Consider the following 7821-nt stretch of genomic DNA (forward strand, 5'->3'; position numbering starts at 1 on the left):
TAGGGCAGCCTAAGCGGAAAAAAAAAAGAGGCCGCGTTTGTTTACGTGGAAAATGTGCTTGAACTTTGAAACATCGGGGAAATGTTTCCTTGTGGTTTGTTTTGATTGTTCACCATGCCCACGCGGGTTTCTGCGTAGTTAGGTCAATAATAAAAGTATAGTACGGGAAATAATACTTTAATTATGAATACACTAGTTGATGAATTACGGGAAGGGCACCTAAATAAGCATTCATATAAATATAAATATGCAACGGAGAGCACATAGGTTTTTTTTAGATCGACTCATCTCTAGCCTCTAAACGTTATGTCTCTACCTATATCTCTCACTATTTTACATTGCATAAAATTATACCAAATTATTAATCATAAAGCATTTAGTGTTTATAAAAAGTCATGCTTTGATATTTAGAAATTGGTTATAAACTATTTAAAATATGTACAATTTGCTAAAAAAAAATATCAATTTTTATACTTTAAAAGTTCTCCAAAAAAAATAATTATAACTGAAATTTCAAACCATTAAAAAATTAAATACAAATATATAAAAATATAATAATATAAATTTCTAATTTATTTGAGATACATTAAATTTCTACTTCTAATTTCAAATTTTAAGAAAAGTTTAGTTTGCAAGGACTATATAAGCGTAGAATCAATAAATAATGCAATCACCCATCAAAATAAAGCATACATGAGTAGCATACAATATTAACTTTTTATGAGCTTTGAAAATCTCTTAAATCAATTATAAATATATTTTTAAAACCATTGAAAATATTGAAATTAGAAAAAAAATATAAAAAGTAAAAATTTATATCATATAAAATATTTGAAAATGTTATTTAATTTAAAATTTAGTTAAAAGTGATATTGTTTTTTTGGTAGTTTATAATTACATAATTTTAACTATTAACATTTTAGAATTAAGATAATGGAATAGTTTAAAAGTGATATTATGTTTTTGGTAGTTATAGACTAATCCAAAACTAAATATAAAGTATTTCAAATTATTGAATAACAATTAAAGTAAAAGAAATTATAGAAAATAGAAAGCATATCTATCCATGGAACTTAATATAGCCCAAAAGATATTTGTTTTATGGAACACTCCATGTTCACCAAAAACAAAAATTCAAATAAAAACTACAACATCAAATTTTATCGACATAGCATAGATAATAAATAGTACTCAAAACATAGAACCTCAAAAACTAAATCGTAAAATACTTATATAGAAAATGTTTGCTATAATTTATTAATAAAAATGCTAAAAATCATAATAAAGAATTTTAAGAATCATAAATATTTGTAAAATGCCATACATAATTTTTATGGAGCATTTAAAAGTATTAAATTTTTTGAAAATTGGAAAGAAGACCCAAAATGTCATTGAATAAAAATAAAAAAAGTTAGAATTATATACATAAAAATATAAACAAATTACAATAAAATTCATAAACATAACTACAAAAATAATCTAATGTTCTTAGCTTTCCAAGCATGCCTCTTACATGTAGGAGAAAGCCAAAGAAAGAAAAAGAAAAACAAATGAAATCATTTCCTTACAAAATAAATTTTGAATGATATTGAAAAAGAAGAAAAATAAATATTATTGACAAAAAAATAAAAAAGGGTTTAGCTTACATGCATAAATGTTTCACCATAAAATTGAATATAAATCTAAAATAAATTCAATCAATTAGCTTTCTAATAATGATAAACTAAAAATATAAAATCCTCACGATAAAATTTAAAAGATGGGCATGTCTTATTTAAATATTGGATTTAGATAGAATAAAAGATCTCCTCAGTTACTTTAAGTTACCAATCCACGTGATACAAATAAAATATATGGAAAAAAAAAAAAAAAGATAAGAGAAGATAAAATCAACATATAATAGACACAAACTTTATTGACAAAAACAAAATGGCAAATATATATTTGATCGCATAAAGTTGATTATGACAGTATGATCAATTACTTTAAAAGTAAGAAACATAATGTTAGGAGGAGACACAACTAGATTTATGTGAACTTATAAGATGAAAGCTTAAAAAGAAAATAAAAAAATTATAAAGCAACATCTCAAAGTGAATTTGAATTTTATCGTGCTTCACATTTGTCATTTTATAACAAAAAAAAACTAATATTACGAAGAGTTATAATTAGATTTATGTGAACTTTTAGGATAAATAACCAAAAAACAAACAATAGAATTATAAAGCAACGTACCATAGTGAAACTGAATTTTGTCACACTTTACCTAAGTGAAAACACATGCACTAAAATAATGTATCAATAAAATTTGGTCAAGAATTGATACATCAAATTAACAAATTTTAAGGAAAAATATCTTATTAAATAATCAAAAAATAATTATAAAATATTATATTAAATTATATAAAAAGTTAAATGTTGTTTAAAAGAATGTGAAGAATTAGGAAAATATTTGTCTCCTCCCTGTATCACCTTCCTTGCCGTCCTTCTAGGCTCTCTCACGCCTTCTCTCTCTCCCCCCTCTCCCACTCTCTCTCTTCTACCCCCTCCTCCCTCTCACACCCCCTCTTTTCTCTCTTCTACACCCTTTCTCACCCCCTCCTTTCCCTCTTATACCCTGCTCTTTGTACCTCTTAAAACAAAAGCTAATGTGATATTGGAGGGGATTTTTTTTTTTTTCTCACCCATTCTACTTTATTTTCTTTTGGCGAAGATCACATACAAATGGTTATTACAACAACTCTTTCTTCAAATAAAATAAAAACTTGCAAATTCAAGATCTTAAAAACTTTGATGCCACTGAACTTTTTTTATTTAATAAAAAAAAAAACCACAAATCTTGTGCTTGATAATATAAGGACTATACAATTAAATATGCAAAAAACAAAAGAGAATACTGGAGATTACCTCAACTGGGCTTAGTACACCCCGCACCGAGTCACCATCATCCGATGGTGTGGGATTGACGGTCTTCATTCAATCTCAACCGGGAAAACCAATTTCGATCAAACTCTTCAATATAACCCTTATGCTCACCTAGGACTCTTTAGGAACAATCCCCCAAAAACACTTGCTTTAAAATTTCTCCTTTCTAATTTTTTTTGCAAAGCCTAAAACTAGAGAGGGAATAGTGCATTGAGAATGGGGCGTGACCCTCCCATTATATAATGTTGGGGAAAGATAGAATGGGGTGTGCCCCCTTATCTTATTTGATAAAACATGATGAGAGAGAGTATGAGATAAAAACGGAGGACCTAAAGTAGGAGTTACGTGAGAGGGAGGAGAGAGAGAGAGTTCATTGGATAAAGTATGGGAGAGAAAGGTTTTTTGGATAACGTATGAGAGAGAAATATTTTTTAGATAAAGTATGAGAGAGAAATATTTTTTGGATAAAAGTACGAGAGAGGAAACAAGTTGAGTGAGAGATGATGACGTGAGCCCCATATTTTTTTCCCCTTTTTTTTCGTTAAAAGATAAAATTTGAGAGAGAAAAGAGAAATATAATATTGGATCTAGATTTTCATTGATTGCCTCACAAGATTAAATTTTTAACCGTCAATTAAGGGCGATTTGTGGGGTGAGAGATATGAATCATTCATTCCATAAATGGGCTATCAACATCACGGAATGTGTTGAACCATTATCCCCATTTCCTTTGATCATTATCCCATCAAATAAAAATTAATCGATAAAATATTGTGCTCTATCCAAAATATATATTCATAAGCCTTCTAGGCCTTCTAAAATATTTACTCAAATTTCTTAAGGCCAGTTTGGATGTACTTAAAATTGGACTATTTTTTTATTGAAATACAAAAATCTTGTGAAATGAAATTTGACCGTTTGGACAACTACACGATTTTGCCAGAATTTTAGATTGGAAGAAAAAAAAAATCGTGTCAAGGCAAAAATCACCATTTAAAAAAATTCAAGTCAGACTTGAATTTTTTCCGATGGCATTTTCCTTCGTCTCCTTCCACGCCTCTTATGCTTTCTCTCGCCTCACTCTCTCTCAACCCTCTGCTCTACGTCCATATCGTCTCGCTGCTCTATCTCGCCTCTCTCTCTCCTTTATCACCTCTCTGTTCTCACTGACAAAGCCTTCTATCTCTCTCAGTGACAAAGCCTTTTCTCTCTCTAGTTTTGGTGTTGAGCGAGAGAAGAAACTTGAGAGAGAGAGAGATAGAGTTGTAGCATGGACATTTAAACCTTGATCTCCATCTCTCGCCCCTTCTTCTGTCTCCTCACCTCTATGCACATTGAAGCCCTAACTCTACTCTTCACTCTCTCCCATATTTCTCAGCATTTTCCCTCTCCTCACCTCTCTGCACATTGAGAGCAAGCAAAAGCCCTAACCCCATCCCTCCCCTCGTTGAAGAAATCAAGTCAAGAAGACCAAGCACGAAGGAAGCAACAAGAACGCGAGGCATAGTTGCACTCCCTTCACAAAAACTTGAATTTTTTCAAATGGGTCGTCTCTCACTAACTCATGAACAACATAAACACCTAAAACCCATCTCTCTACTTTCTCTTTCTAAACTTGAGTCACCAAAAACCAATCACCCCAAATCCCATCTCTGTAAAAACCATCCATCTTTTGCTCCCAATCTTCAACACATAAAGAGTTAAAAACCCCAAATCCCATCTCTGTAAAAAATATCCATCATTTGCTCCAAGCTTCAACATCGAAACAACCAAAAACCCCAAGTCCCATTTCTGTAAAAAAAACCATCCATTTTGGTTGTAAAAAACCCTAAATCCCATATTTGTAAAAAACCATCAATCTTTGTAAAAAAACCCCAAATCCTATCTCTGAACCGGCGTACCTTTTCTTTTGATTCTAAGCCTGACCTCAGTTGCAGAAATGGAAGAAAATGGATGAGGAAGAAGAGTTTAAAAAATTGAATTGAATAAAATGGCTGAGGAATAAGAGTTGTATGGTCCGAAATGGAAGAAAATGGTAAAGAAGAGTTGCAAAAACTAGGGTTTGGGCTTTGGCCATGGTGCCATTTTCTCTCTCTAGATGTCAGTTGCAACTCATTTCCACTCCACCACCATGCTTGGCTAACTGCATAACTACAACACCAGCTTTGAGTGAGGCAAGCATTTCCTCTCTTTATCTCAAATGGAGCTGGTAAGACTTGTATGAGGAGAGAGCGTACGTTATTGTGAGAGAAGTGCAAATATGCCTCCCGTCCACCCTGCTTGAGCGCCCTGTCCCTCCGCGAAACTTTTTTTAATATGTGCACACCATCCAAACAGTCCAACAAAATAATAAAAAAAATATGATAATATTTATTAATAAGTTTGAAAAAAATTACAATTTTTTTCAATGGGAAGGTTTTTTTATTCGATATCCAAACTGGCCCTTAAGGATAAAACACTCTATTAACTCAAACCAATTTAAGATATAATATAAACAAATCCAAAAATGGGTAGCTTGCCACCCAAGATAGGGACTCATGGGCCTCGGGTTCTAGAATATAGTGGGCCCATGTGCACAATGGGTCACCATAAAATTTGATATATTTAAAAATAATAAAAATAAAATTTAGAATATTATTTGAATATTTAAATCATTAAAAAATCAATATCTTTAATTTTATAAACCCAAATAAAATATACAGGGGTTTATAAAAATTCAAATAAATTTTTTAAAGTAATATCTTTCATAAAAGAAACATAATTAAATTAATTTGATGAAAAAATGATTCATATGGTCAAGGAACCAAATCAATAATGGGGTACTTCACCTTCAACTGTGGATTACAGACCACGTTTGCTTTATGCCCATGACCCACAGTCCAAACAGGGGCTCATTAACGGGTCACCAAAGTCTGGCCGATGAGCCAAGGGGTTACAATCCCCATCTGTAGATTTCAAGTTCTCCCATAGAGACGAGTCAATGTCACCTAAACTTGATGCGACCATAGCTCTATGACGCATAGAGGTATCTCTTGTACATGCATACACTTCACCCTAAAAGGTGGCTCGCTCGCTTTCTCGAACGGTCTATCAATATGCATGTCATGTGATGGTACATGGATGAGGTTTTGGTTTTCGTATCCATAAGCCACCATCATGCAGAAGGGTTACACAGTCTCTCAGCTCACTCATCCTGGCATATACTCCGACCTCATCAAGGAATGACCCATTAAAACCCTTCTCGATTAATTTTTTATGCTCGGGTAACATAGGTTTTTTCCAACCGGCTGGCCTAGATCATCAAACACAGTCCGATATCTGCAAACCTCATTTGCATAATATGGTCTACGAAAGACCACACTCCGATTGAGTTCATGATGTATCCTCACAATCACTCATAATACCTTTAAAGGCCACATAAACCCACATCTCTTTCTCTACCCCACTCCCCCCCCCCTTTTTCTCATGCCCACCTCTCCTCCTCCTCCTCTCTCTACTCCTATCTCTTTCTTTCTTTTTGCGCTCTCTCTCTCTCTCTCTCCATATAGCCTCTCAAAACTCTCTTGTGATTAGGTGGTTTCTTCTCTACTCTCTCTCTCACCCCCCTCTCCAGCCTAGGATAAAAAAAAAAAAAATTGTAAAATCTAATTGGTACCAACTTTAAGAGGTTAGAAAAAATAGGAGAAACAATATTAAGATAATGATGGATATGGAAATCGTTCTATCTTGTGCATTATCTCTCTAATTAAAATAGGTAAACAATGTTGAGATAAAGAAGTTGCTCTCTTTAGACTATAACCCGTAAAGTTTCTCTAAAAAAAAATGTAAACCATTTGAACACATAACATAGTAAACACAAAACCAAAAGTAAAGCATAACAGGGAACCATTACCTCAAAAAAGAAACTTAATCTATGAACCAATATAACAAAACTCGAGAGAAAACCAATAAAAAAATGAAGGAATTGAAATAAACCCAATAAACTAAAAAAAAAACCAAACAATCGAATGAGAAGAGAGAGAGAGAGCAATAAGTAAAATATTAAATGCATAGAGAGATAGAGACCAAGTTGAGAGAGGAGGAGTAAGAGACGACGTTGAGAGGTAGAGGGAGAGGGAGAGGGAGAGGGAGAGGGAGAGATAGACCACATTAAGAAAGGAGGAAAGGTTAGTTTAAAATGTTAAAGGGCAGTGATTTCATGCAACGGTTGTATCATAGTATATACAACGACACTTTTAATAAACTATGTTTGTGGTATTTGTATGGCCCAAAATTTTGCATAGACACTCTCTTCATCTCAATAACTAATCCAAAAGAAAAAAAAGTTAAATTTGAACCTTAGATATGGTCAAAATGAGTTCTCTCCAAAAACAAATTTAGACCATTCATTTGGTGAATTTTAAGATCTTAGCCTTCATAAACTCAAAATCCTTTTGTTATTTTTTAACATTGTTCATCTAATGATAATAAAGCCATCAAATAAAACGGGAAATGAAAAATCCTTCAAAGATTTAGATCTAAGCATCTCACCAAAATGAACGGCCTATGTTAATTGGGCTAAAAAAATATTTTATAGGTAGTGTTTTCAATTTGGATCAAACAAATGACCATGACATGGTTTTTGAAGGTTGTTGTATCATATTACTATACAACCGTTGCATGAAATCATTATCCAATGTTAAGGAATGCTAAAAGAACGAGGGGTTGGAAAAAAAAAGAATCTTGCATACATATCGAATGAAGGATCATTTTTTAAAAAATTGCATGTATATCTTTTATGGTTTTCTATTGAAGGATCATTTTAAAAAAATTAGAATGCCTATCTCATAAAAAGAAAACGACGTGTGAGAGAGAGTAGTGAGAGAGATAAAGGCCGATGTTAGAGAGGGCGGAGTT

Source organism: Amborella trichopoda, chromosome 6, assembly GCF_054954075.1.
Source record: "Amborella trichopoda isolate Santa Cruz 75 chromosome 6, AtrichopodaSantaCruz75HAP2 v2.0, whole genome shotgun sequence".
Taxonomy (NCBI): domain Eukaryota; kingdom Viridiplantae; phylum Streptophyta; class Magnoliopsida; order Amborellales; family Amborellaceae; genus Amborella; species Amborella trichopoda.